Source organism: Rhipicephalus microplus, unplaced genomic scaffold (assembly GCF_043290135.1).
Source record: "Rhipicephalus microplus isolate Deutch F79 unplaced genomic scaffold, USDA_Rmic scaffold_17, whole genome shotgun sequence".
Classification (NCBI taxonomy): domain Eukaryota; kingdom Metazoa; phylum Arthropoda; class Arachnida; order Ixodida; family Ixodidae; genus Rhipicephalus; species Rhipicephalus microplus.
The window spans coordinates 10,183,036-10,196,995 of record NW_027464590.1 but is presented as its reverse complement, the minus strand read 5'-3'; positions in this window follow the sequence as shown (position 1 = coordinate 10,196,995).

The following is a 13,960-nucleotide window of genomic DNA, read 5'->3' as shown; positions in this document are numbered from 1 at the left end:
CACCGTAAGAACATTTCTCCAAAGCTATCAGCGCAAAGATAAAAAGCGACACACTGCTCCCGGGACGGCTTGAACCTCCAACCTTTCAGTTAACAGTTGATCGCGCTAGCCGATTCTGCCACGGAAACAGTCGTGCTCCAATCTCACCACCGTCAGAACATTTCTCCAAAGCTATCAGCGCAAAGAAAAAAAAGAGACACACCGCTCTCGGGAGGGCTCGAACCTTCAACCTTTTGGTTAACAGTTGAACGCGCTAGCCGATTCTGCCACGGAAGCAGTCGTGCTCCACTCTCACCACCGTCAGAACATTTCTACAAAGCTATCAGCGCAAAGAAAATAAGAGACACACTGCTCGCGGGAGGGCTCGAACCTCCAACCTTTTGCTTAACAGCCGACGCACTAGCAGACTACGCCACGGAGACAGTCGTGTTCCACTCTCACCACCGTCAGAACGTTTCTTCAAAGCTATCATGCAAAGAAAAAAAGCGACACACTGCTCCCGGGAGGGCTCGAACCTCCAACCTTTTGCTTAACAGCTGACGAACTAGCAGATGGCGCCACGGAGACAGTCATGCTCCACTCTGACCACCGTCAGAACATTTCTCCAAAGCTATCAGCGCAAAGAAAAAAATACACACCACTCTCGGGAGGGCTCGAAACTCCAACCTTTTGCTTTACAGTTGATCGCGCTAGCCGATTCTGCCACGAAAACAGTCGTGCTCCACTCTCACCACCGTCAGAAGGTTTCTCCAAAGCTATCAGCGCAAAGAAAAAAAAGAGGCACACGGCTCCCGGGAGGGCTCGAACTTCCAACCTTTTGCTTAACAGCTGACGCACTAACAGATTGCGCCACGGAGACAGTCGTACTCCACCCTCACCACTGTCGGAACATTTCTCCATAGCTGTCAGCGCAAAGAAAAAAAAGAGACACACCGCTCTCGGGAGAGCTCGAACCTCCAACCTTTTCGTTAACAGCCGAACGCGCTAGCCAATTGCGTCACGGAGGTAGTCGTGCTCCACTCTCACCCCCATCAGAACATTTTTCTAAAGGTATCAGCGCAAAGAAAAAAAGAGACACACCGCTCAAGGGAGGGTTCGAACCTCCAACCCTTTGGTTAACAGCCCATCGCGCTGGCCATTACACCACGGAAACAGTCGTGCTCCACTCCCACTACCGTCAGAACATTTCTCCAAAGCTATCAGCGCAAAGAAAAAAAAGAAACACACTGCTCCCGGGAGGGCTCGAACCTCCAACCTTTTGCTTAACAGCCGACGTACTAGCAGATTGCGCCACGGAGACAGTCGTGCTCCACACTCACCACTGTCGGAACATTTCTCCATAGCTGTCAGCGCAAAGAAAAAAGCGAAACGCCGCTCCTGGGAGGGCTCCAACCTCCAAACATTCGGTAAACAGCCGATCGCGCTAGCCAAATGCGCCACGTAGACAGTCGTGCTCTACTCTCACCACCGTCAGAGCATTTCTTCACAGCTGTCAGCGCAAAGAAAAAAGAGACACACCGCTCTAGGGAGGGCTCGAACCTCCAACCTTTTGCTTAACAGCCGACGAACTTGCAGATTGCGCCACGGAGACAGTCATGCTCCCCTCTCAACACCGTCAGAACATTTCTCCAAAGCTATCAGCGCAAAGAAAAAAAGCAACACACTGCTCCCGGGAGGGCTCGAACCTCCAACCTTTTGCTTAACAGCTGACGAACTAGCAGATTGCGCCACGGAGACAGTCATGCTCCACTCTGACCACCGTCAGAACATTTCTTCAAAGCTATCAGCGCAAAGAAAAAAAGCGACACACTGCTCCCGGGAGGGCTCGAACCTCCAACCTTTTGCTTAACAGCTGACGAACTAGCAGATTGCGCCACGGAGACAGTCATGCTCCACTGTGACCACCGTCAGAACATTTCTCCACAGCTGTCAGCGCAAAGAAAAAAGAGACACACCGCTCTAGGGAGGGCTCGAACCTCCAACCTTTTGCTTAACAGCCGACGCACTTGCAGATTGCGCCACGCAGACAGTCATGCTCCCCTCTCACCACCGTAAGAACATTTCTCCAAAGCTATCAGCGCAAAGAAAAAAAGCGACACACTGCTCCCGGGAGGGCTCGAACCTCCAACCTTTTGCTTAACAGCTGACGAACTAGCAGATTGCGCCACGGAGACAGTCATGCTCCACTCTGACCACCGTCAGAACATTTCTTCAAAGCTATCAGCGCAAAGAAAAAAAGCGACACACTGCTCCCGGGAGGGCTCGAACCTCCAACCTTTTGCTTAACAGCTGACGAACTAGCAGATTGCGCCACGGAGACAGTCATGCTCCAATCTCACCACCGTCAGAACATTTCTCCAAAGCTATCAGCGCAAAGAAAAAAAAGAGACACACCGCTCTCGGGAGGGCTCGAACCTTCAACCTTTTGGTTAACAGTTGAACGCGCTAGCAGATTCTGCCACGGAAGCAGTCGTGCTCCACTCTCACCACCGTCAGAACATTTCTACAAAGCTATCAGCGCAAAGAAAAAAAAGAGACACACTGCTCGTGGGAGGGCTCGAACCTCCAACCTTTTGCTTAACAGCCGACGCACTAGCAGACTACGCCACGGAGACAGTCGTGTTCCACTCTCACCACCGTAAGAACATTTCTTCAAAGCTATCAGCGCAAAGAAAAAAAGCGACACACTGCTCCCGGGAGGGCTCGAACCTCCAACCTTTTGCTTAACAGCTGACGAACTAGCAAATTGCGCCACGGAGACAGTCATGCTCCACTCTGACCACCGTCAGAACATTTCTCCAAAGCTATCAGCGCAAAGAAAAAAATACACACCACTCTCGGGACGGCTCGAAACTCCAACCTTTTGCTTTACAGTTGATCGCGCTAGCCGATTCTGCCACGGAAACAGTCGTGCTCCACTCTCACCACCGTCAGAACATTTCTCCAAAGCTATCAGCGCAAAGAAAAAAAAAAGAGACACACCGCTATCGGGAGGGCTCGAACCTCCAAACATTAGGTTAACAGTTGATCGCGCTAGACGATTCTGCCACGGAGACAGTCGCGCTCCACTCTCACCACTGTCGGAACATTTCTCCATACCTGTCAGCGCAAAGAAATAAGCGAAACGCCGCTCCTGGGAGGGCTCCAACCTCCAAACTTTCGGTAGACAGCCGATCGCACTAGCCATTACACCACGGAAACAATCATGCTCCAGTCTCACAACCGTCAGAACATTTCTCCAAAGCTATCAGCGAAAAGAAAAAAAAGACACACTGCTCCTGGGAGGGCTCGAACCTCCAACCTTTTGCTTAATAGCCGACGCACTAGCAGATTGCGCCACGGAGACAGTCGTACTCCACCCTCACCACTGTCGGAACATTTCTCCATAGCTGTCAGCGCAAAGAAAAAAAAGAAACACACCGCTCCCGGGAGGGCTCGAACCTCCAACCTATTGCTTAACAGCCGACGCACTAGCAGATTGCGCCACGGAGACAGTCGTGCTCCACACTCACCACTGTCGGAACATTTCTCCATAGCTGTCAGCGCAAAGAAAAAAGCGAAACGCCGCTCCTGGGAGGGCTCCAACCTCCAACCTTCGGTAAACAGCCGATCGCGCTAGCCAAATGCGCCACGTAGACAGTCGTGCTCTACTCTCACCACCGTCAGAACATTTCTCCACAGCTGTCAGCGCAAAGAAAAAAGAGACACACCGCTCTAGGGAGGGCTCGAACCTCCAACCTTTTGCTTAACAGCCGACGCACTTGCAGATTGCGCCACGGAGACAGTCATGCTCCCCTCTCACCACCGTCAGAACATTTCTCCAAAGCTATCAGCGCAAAGAAAAAAAAGAGACACACCGCTATCGGGAGGGCTCGAACCTCCAAACATTAGGTTAACAGTTGATCGCGCTAGGCGATTCTGCCACGGAGACAGTCGCGCTCCACTCTCACCACTGTCGGAACATTTCTCTATAGCTGTCAGCGCAAAGAAAAAAGCGAAACGCTGGTTCTGGGAGGGCTCGAAACTCCAACCTTTAGGTAAACAGCCGATCGCGCTAGCCAAATGCGCCACGTAGACAGTCGTGCTCCACTCTCACCACCGTCAGAACATTTCTCCAAAGCTATCATTGCAAAGAAAAAAAAGAGACACACCGCTCTAGGGAGGGCTCGAACCTCCAACCATTCGGTTAACAGCGGAACGCGCTAGCCAATTGCGTCATGGAGGTAGTCGTGCCCCACTCTCACCACCATCAGAACATTTTTCTAAAGGTATCAGCGCAAAGAAAAAAAGAGACACACCGATCATGGGAGGGTTCCAACCTCCAACCTTTTGGTTAACAGCCCAACGCGCTAGCCGATTGTGTCACGGAGACAGTCGTGCTCGACTCTCACCACGGTGAGAACACTTCTCCAAAGATATCAGTGCAAAGAAAAAAAAGCGACACACCGCTCATGGGAGGGCTCGAACCTCCAATCTTTTGCTTAACAGCCGACGCACTAGCAGATTGCGCCACGGAGACAGTCGTGCTCTACACTCACCACCGTCAGAACATTTCTCCACAGCTGTCCGCGCAAAGGAAAAAGAGACACACCGCTCTCGGGAGGGCTCGAACCTCCAACCTTTTGCTTAACAGCTGACGCACTAGCAGATTGCGCCACGGAGACAGTCGTGCTCCACTCTCACCACCGTCAGAACATTTCTCCAAAGCTATCAGGGCAAAGAAAAAAAAAGAGACACACCACTCTAGGGAGGGCTCGAACCTCCAACCTTTTGGTTAACAGTTGATCGCGCTAGCCGATTCTACCACGGAAACAGTCGTGCTCCACTCTAACCACCGTCAGAACATTTCTCCAAAACTATCAGCGCAAAGAAAAAAAAAGAGACACACCGCTCTCAGGAGGGTCGAACCTCCAACCTTTTGATTGACAGCCGAACGCACTAGTTAATTGCGTCACGGAGGTAGTCGTGCTCCATTCTCACCGCAATCAGAACATTTTCAAGGCTATCAGCGCAAATAAAAAAAAGAGACACACTGCTCTTGGGGAGGCTCAATCCTCCAACCTTTTGCTTAACAGCCGACGCACTAGCAGATTGCGCCACGGAGACAGTAGTGCTCTACTCTCACCACCATCAGAACATTTTTCCAAAGGTATCAGCGCAAAGAAAAAAAGAGACACACCGCTCATGGGAGGGTTCGAACCTCCAACCTTTTGGTTAACAGCGCTAGCCAATTGCGCCACGGAGACAGTCGTGCTCCACTCTCACCACGGTCAGAACACTTCTCCAAAGATATCAGTGCAAAGAAAAAAAAAAGACACACCCCTCTCAGGAGGGCTCGAACCTTCAACCTTTTGGTTAACAGCTGAACACGCTAGCCAATTGCGCCACGGAGACAGTCGTGCTCCACTCTGACCTATGTCGGAACATTTCTCCATAGCTGTCAGCGCAAAGAAAAAAAAGAGACACACTGCTCCCGGGAGGGCTCGAATTCCTCCAACCTTTTGCTTAACAGCCGATGCACTAACAGATTGCGCCACGGAGACCGTCGTGCTCCACTCTCACTACCGTCAGAACATTTCTCCAAAGCTATCAGCGCAAAGAAAAAAAAAGAGACACACCGCTCTCGGGAGAGCTCGAACCTCCAAACTTTTGGTTAACAGCCGAACGCGCTAGCCAACTGCGTCACGGAGGTAGACGTGCTCCACACTCACCACTGTCGGAACAATTTTCTAAAGGTATCAGCGCAAAGAAAAAAGAGACACACCGCTCATGGGAGGGTTCAAACTTCCAACCTTTTGGTTAACAGCCCAACGTGCTAGCCAATTGCGCCATGGAGACAGTCGTGCTCTACACTCACCACGGTCAGAACACTTCTCCAAAGATATCAGTGCAAAGAAAAAAAGTGACACACCGCTCATGGGAGGGCTCGAACCTCCAACCTTTTCGTTAACAGCGACGCACTAGCAGATTGCGCCACGGAGACAGTCGTACTCCACTCTCACCACTGTCGGAACATTTCTCCATAGCTGCTAGCGCAAAGAAAAAAAAGAGACACACTGCTCCCGGGAGGGCTCGAACCTCCAACCTTTTGCTTAACAGCCGACGCTATTGCAGATTGCGCCACGGAGACAGTCGTGCTCCACTCTCACCACTGTCGGAACGTTTCTCCATACCTGTCAGCGCAAAGAAAAAAGCGAAACTCCGCTCCTGGGAGGGCTCCAACCTCCAAACTTTCGGTAAACAGCCGATCGCACTAGCCATTACACCACGGAAACAATCATGCTCCAGTCTCACTACGGTCAGAACATTTCTCCAAAGCTATCAGCGCAAAGAAAAAAAAGAGACACTTTGCTCCCGGGAGGGCTCGAACCTCCAACCTTTTGCTTAATAGCCGACGCACTAGCAGATTGCGCCACGGAGACAGTCGTACTCCACCCTCACCACTGTCGGAACATTTCTCCATAGCTGTCAGCGCAAAGAAAAAAAAGAGACAGACCGCTCTCGGGAGAGCTCGAACCTCCAACCTTTTCGTTAACAGCCGAACGCGCTAGCCAATTGCGTCACGGAGGTAGTCGTGCTCCACTCTCACCCCCATCAGAACATTTTTCTAAAGGTACCAGCGCAAAGAAAAAAAGAGACACACCGCTCATGGGAGGGTTCGAACCTCCAACCCTTTAGTTAACAGCCCATCGCGCTGGCCATTACACCACGGAAACAGTCGTGCTCCACTCCCACTACCGTCAGAACATTTCTCCAAAGCTATCAGCGCAAAGAAAAAAAAAGAAACACACTGCTCCCGGGAGGGCTCGAACTCCAACCTTTTGCTTAACAGCCGACGCACTAGCAGATTGCGCCACGGAGACAGTCGTGATCCACACTCACCACTGTCGGAACATTTCTCTATAGCTGTCAGCGCAAAGAAAAAAGCGAAACGCCGCTCCTGGGAGGGCTCCAACCTCCAAACATTGGGTAAACAGCCGATCGCGCTAGCCAAATGCGCCACGTAGACAGTCGTGCTCTACTCTCACCATCGTCAGAACATTTCTCCACAGCTGTCAGCGCAAAGAAAACAGAGACACACCGCTCTAGGGAGGGCTCGAACCTCCAACATTTTGCTTAACAGCTGACGCACTTGCAGATTGCGCCACGGAGACAGTCATGCTCCCCTCTCACCACCGTCAGAACATTTCTTCAAACTATCAGCGCAAAGAAAAAAATACACACCACTCTCGGGAGGGCTCGAAACTCCAACCTTTTGCTTTACAGTTGATCGGGCTAGCCGATTCTGCCACGGAAACAGTCGTGCTCCACTCTCACCACCGTCAGAACATTTCTCCAAAGCTATCAGCGCAAAGAAAAAAAAAGAGGCACACTGCTCCCGGGAGGGCTCGAACTTCCAACCTTTTGCTTAAAAGCTGACGCACTAACAGATTGCGCCAAGGAGACAATCGTGCTCAACTCTCACCACCATCAGAACATTTCTCCAAAGCTATCAGCGCAAAGAAAAAAAGAGACACACCCCTCTCGGGAGGGCTCGAACCTCCAACCTTTTGCTTAACAGCCGACGCACTAGCAGGTTGCGCCACGGAGAGAGTCGTGCTCCACTCTCACCACCGTCAGAACATTTCTTCAAAGCTATCAGCGCAAAGAAAAAAAAGAGACACACCGCTCTCGGGAGAGCTCAAACCTCCAACCTTTTGGTTAACAGCCGAACGCGCTAGCCAATTGCGGCACGGAGGTAGTCGTGCTCCACTCTCACCACCATCAGAACATTTTTCTAAAGGTATCAGCGCAAAGAAAAAAAGAGACACACCGCTCATGGGAGGGTTCGAACCTCCAACCTTTTGGTTAACAGCGCTAGCCAATTGCGCCACGGAGACAGTCGTGCTCCACTCTCACCACGGTCAGAACACTTCTCCAAAGATATCAGTGCAAAGAAAAAAAAAAGACACACCCCTCTCAGGAGGGCTCGAACCTTCAACCTTTTGGTTAACAGCTGAACACGCTAGCCACTTGCGCCACGGAGACAGTCGTGCTCCACTCTGACCTATGTCGGAACATTTCTCCATAGCTGTCAGCGCAAAGAAAAAAAAGAGACACACTGCTCCCGGGAGGGCTCGAATTCCTCCAACCTTTTGCTTAACAGCCGATGCACTAACAGATTGCGCCACGGAGACCGTCGTGCTCCACTCTCACTACCGTCAGAACATTTCTCCAAAGCTATCAGCGCAAAGAAAAAAAAAGAGACACACCGCTCTCGGGAGAGCTCGAACCTCCAAACTTTTGGTTAACAGCCGAACGCGCTAGCCAACTGCGTCACGGAGGTAGACGTGCTCCACACTCACCACTGTCGGAACAATTTTCTAAAGGTATCAGCGCAAAGAAAAAAGAGACACACCGCTCATGGGAGGGTTCGAACTTCCAACCTTTTGGTTAACAGCCCAACGTGCTAGCCAATTGCGCCATGGAGACAGTCGTGCTCTACACTCACCACGGTCAGAACACTTCTCCAAAGATATCAGTGCAAAGAAAAAAAGTGACACACCGCTCATGGGAGGGCTCGAACCTCCAACCTTTTCGTTAACAGCGACGCACTAGCAGATTGCGCCACGGAGACAGTCGTACTCCACTCTCACCACTGTCGGAACATTTCTCCATAGCTGCTAGCGCAAAGAAAAAAAAGAGACACACTGCTCCCGGGAGGGCTCGAACCTCCAACCTTTTGCTTAACAGCCGACGCAATTGCAGATTGCGCCACGGAGACAGTCGTGCTCCACTCTCACCACTGTCGGAACGTTTCTCCATACCTGTCAGCGCAAAGAAAAAAGCGAAACTCCGCTCCTGGGAGGGCTCCAACCTCCAAACTTTCGGTAAACAGCCGATCGCACTAGCCATTACACCACGGAAACAATCATGCTCCAGTCTCACTACGGTCAGAACATTTCTCCAAAGCTATCAGCGCAAAGAAAAAAAAGAGACACTTTGCTCCCGGGAGGGCTCGAACCTCCAACCTTTTGCTTAATAGCCGACGCACTAGCAGATTGCGCCACGGAGACAGTCGTACTCCACCCTCACCACTGTCGGAACATTTCTCCATAGCTGTCAGCGCAAAGAAAAAAAAGAGACAGACCGCTCTCGGGAGAGCTCGAACCTCCAACCTTTTCGTTAACAGCCGAACGCGCTAGCCAATTGCGTCACGGAGGTAGTCGTGCTCCACTCTCACCCCCATCAGAACATTTTTCTAAAGGTACCAGCGCAAAGAAAAAAAGAGACACACCGCTCATGGGAGGGTTCGAACCTCCAACCCTTTAGTTAACAGCCCATCGCGCTGGCCATTACACCACGGAAACAGTCGTGCTCCACTCCCACTACCGTCAGAACATTTCTCCAAAGCTATCAGCGCAAAGAAAAAAAAAGAAACACACTGCTCCCGGGAGGGCTCGAACTCCAACCTTTTGCTTAACAGCCGACGCACTAGCAGATTGCGCCACGGAGACAGTCGTGATCCACACTCACCACTGTCGGAACATTTCTCTATAGCTGTCAGCGCAAAGAAAAAAGCGAAACGCCGCTCCTGGGAGGGCTCCAACCTCCAAACATTGGGTAAACAGCCGATCGCGCTAGCCAAATGCGCCACGTAGACAGTCGTGCTCTACTCTCACCATCGTCAGAACATTTCTCCACAGCTGTCAGCGCAAAGAAAACAGAGACACACCGCTCTAGGGAGGGCTCGAACCTCCAACATTTTGCTTAACAGCTGACGCACTTGCAGATTGCGCCACGGAGACAGTCATGCTCCCCTCTCACCACCGTCAGAACATTTCTTCAAACTATCAGCGCAAAGAAAAAAATACACACCACTCTCGGGAGGGCTCGAAACTCCAACCTTTTGCTTTACAGTTGATCGGGCTAGCCGATTCTGCCACGGAAACAGTCGTGCTCCACTCTCACCACCGTCAGAACATTTCTCCAAAGCTATCAGCGCAAAGAAAAAAAAAGAGGCACACTGCTCCCGGGAGGGCTCGAACTTCCAACCTTTTGCTTAAAAGCTGACGCACTAACAGATTGCGCCACGGAGACAATCGTGCTCAACTCTCACCACCATCAGAACATTTCTCCAAAGCTATCAGCGCAAAGAAAAAAAGAGACACACCCCTCTCGGGAGGGCTCGAACCTCCAACCTTTTGCTTAACAGCCGACGCACTAGCAGGCTGCGCCACGGAGAGAGTCGTGCTCCACTCTCACCACCGTCAGAACATTTCTTCAAAGCTATCAGCGCAAAGAAAAAAAAGAGACACACCGCTCTCGGGAGAGCTCAAACCTCCAACCTTTTGGTTAACAACCGAACGCGCTAGCCAATTGCGGCACGGAGGTAGTCGTGCTCCACTCTCACCACCATCAGAACATTTTTCTAAAGGTATCAGCGCAAAGAAAAAAAGAGACACACCGCTCATGGGAGGGTTCGAACCTCCAACCTTTTGGTTAACAGCGCTAGCCAATTGCGCCACGGAGACAGTCGTGCTCCACTCTCACCACGGTCAGAACACTTCTCCAAAGATATCAGTGCAAAGAAAAAAAAAAGACACACCCCTCTCAGGAGGGCTCGAACCTTCAACCTTTTGGTTAACAGCTGAACACGCTAGCCAATTGCGCCACGGAGACAGTCGTGCTCCACTCTGACCTATGTCGGAACATTTCTCCATAGCTGTCAGCGCAAAGAAAAAAAAGAGACACACTGCTCCCGGGAGGGCTCGAATTCCTCCAACCTTTTGCTTAACAGCCGATGCACTAACAGATTGCGCCACGGAGACCGTCGTGCTCCACTCTCACTACCGTCAGAACATTTCTCCAAAGCTATCAGCGCAAAGAAAAAAAAAGAGACACACCGCTCTCGGGAGAGCTCGAACCTCCAAACTTTTGGTTAACAGCCGAACGCGCTAGCCAACTGCGTCACGGAGGTAGACGTGCTCCACACTCACCACTGTCGGAACAATTTTCTAAAGGTATCAGCGCAAAGAAAAAAGAGACACACCGCTCATGGGAGGGTTCGAACTTCCAACCTTTTGGTTAACAGCCCAACGTGCTAGCCAATTGCGCCATTGAGACAGTCGTGCTCTACACTCACCACGGTCAGAACACTTCTCCAAAGATATCAGTGCAAAGAAAAAAAGTGACACACCGCTCATGGGAGGGCTCGAACCTCCAACCTTTTCGTTAACAGCGACGCACTAGCAGATTGCGCCACGGAGACAGTCGTACTCCACTCTCACCACTGTCGGAACGTTTCTCCATACCTGTCAGCGCAAAGAAAAAAGCGAAACTCCGCTCCTGGGAGGGCTCCAACCTCCAAACTTTCGGTAAACAGCCGATCGCACTAGCCATTACACCACGGAAACAATCATGCTCCAGTCTCACTACGGTCAGAACATTTCTCCAAAGCTATCAGCGCAAAGAAAAAAAAGAGACACTTTGCTCCCGGGAGGGCTCGAACCTCCAACCTTTTGCTTAATAGCCGACGCACTAGCAGATTGCGCCACGGAGACAGTCGTACTCCACCCTCACCACTGTCGGAACATTTCTCCATAGCTGTCAGCGCAAAGAAAAAAAAGAGACAGACCGCTCTCGGGAGAGCTCGAACCTCCAACCTTTTCGTTAACAGCCGAACGCGCTAGCCAATTGCGTCACGGAGGTAGTCGTGCTCCACTCTCACCCCCATCAGAACATTTTTCTAAAGGTACCAGCGCAAAGAAAAAAAGAGACACACCGCTCATGGGAGGGTTCGAACCTCCAACCCTTTAGTTAACAGCCCATCGCGCTGGCCATTACACCACGGAAACAGTCGTGCTCCACTCCCACTACCGTCAGAACATTTCTCCAAAGCTATCAGCGCAAAGAAAAAAAAAGAAACACACTGCTCCCGGGAGGGCTCGAACCTCCAACCTTTTGCTTAACAGCCGACGCACTAGCAGATTGCGCCACGGAGACAGTCGTGATCCACACTCACCACTGTCGGAACATTTCTCCATAGCTGTCAGCGCAAAGAAAAAAGCGAAACGCCGCTCCTGGGAGGGCTCCAACCTCCAAACATTGGGTAAACAGCCGATCGCGCTAGCCAAATGCGCCACGTAGACAGTCGTGCTCTACTCTCACCATCGTCAGAACATTTCTCCACAGCTGTCAGCGCAAAGAAAACAGAGACACACCGCTCTAGGGAGGGCTCGAACCTCCAACCTTTTGCTTAACAGCTGACGCACTTGCAGATTGCACCACGGAGACAGTCATGCTCCCCTCTCACCACCGTCAGAACATTTCTCCAAAGTTATCAGCGCAAAGAAAAAAATACACACCACTCTCGGGAGGGCTCGAAACTCCAACCTTTTGCTTTACAGTTGATCGGGCTAGCCGATTCTGCCACGGAAACAGTCGTGCTCCACTCTCACCACCGTCAGAACATTTCTCCAAAGCTATCAGCGCAAAGAAAAAAAAAGAGGCACACTGCTCCCGGGAGGGCTCGAACTTCCAACCTTTTGCTTAAAAGCTGACGCACTAACAGATTGCGCCACGGAGACAGTCGTGCTCAACTCTCACCACCATCAGAACATTTCTCCAAAGCTATCAGCGCAAAGAAAAAAAGAGACACACCCCTCTCGGGAGGGCTCGAACCTCCAACCTTTTGCTTAACAGCCGACGCACTAGCAGGTTGCGCCACGGAGAGAGTCGTGCTCCACTCTCACCACCGTCAGAACATTTCTTCAAAGCTATCAGCGCAAAGAAAAAAAAGAGACACACCGCTCTCGGGAGAGCTCAAACCTCCAACCTTTTGGTTAACAGCCGAACGCGCTAGCCAATTGCGGCACGGAGGTAGTCGTGCTCCACTCTCACCACCATCAGAACATTTTTCTAAAGGTATCAGCGCAAAGAAAAAAGAGACACACCCCTCATGGGAGGGTTCGAACCTCCAACCTTTTGGTTAACAGCCCAACGTGCTAGCCAATTGCGCCATGGAGACAGTCGTGCTCCACACTCACCACGGTCAGAACACTTCTCCAAAGATATCAGTGCAAAGAAAAAAAGCGACACACCGCTCATGGGAGGGCTCGAACCTCCAACCTTTTCGTTAACAGCCGACGCACTAGCAGATTGCGCCACGGAGACAGTCGTACTCCACTCTCACCACTGTCGGAACATTTCTCCATAGCTGCCAGCGCAAAGAAAAAAAGAGACACACTGCTCTCGGGAGGGCTCGAACCTCCAACCTTTTGCTTAACAGCCGACGAAATAGCAGATTGCGCCACGGAGACAGTCGTGCTCCACTCTCACCACTGTCGGAACATTTCTCCATACCTGTCAGCGCAAAGAAAAAAGCGAAACGCCGCTCCTGGGAGGGCTCCAACCTCCAAACTTTCGGTAAACAGCCGATCGCACTAGCCATTACACCACGGAAACAATCATGCTCCAGTCTCACTACCGTCAGAACATTTTTCCAAAGCTATCAGCGCAAAGAAAAAAAAGAGACACACCGCTCCTGGGAGGGCTCGAACCTCCAACCTTTTGCTTAATAGCCGACGCACTAGCAGATGGCGCCACGGAGACAGACGTACTCGACCCTCACCACTGTCGGAACATTACTCCATAGCTGTCAGCGCAAAGAAAAAAAAGAGACACACCGCTCTCGGGAGAGCTCGAATCTCCAACCTTTTAGTTAACAGCCGAACGCGCTAGCCAATTGCGTCACGGAGGTAGTCGTGCTCCACTCTCACCCCCATCAGAACATTTTTCTAAAGGTATCAGCGCAAAGAAAAAAAGAGACACACCGCTCACGGGAGGGTTCGAACCTCCAACCCTTTGGTTAACAGGCCATCGCGCTGGCCATTACACCACCGAAACAGTCGTGCTCCACTCCCACTACCGTCAGAACATTTCTTCAAAGCTATCAGCGCAAAGAAAAAAAAGAAACACA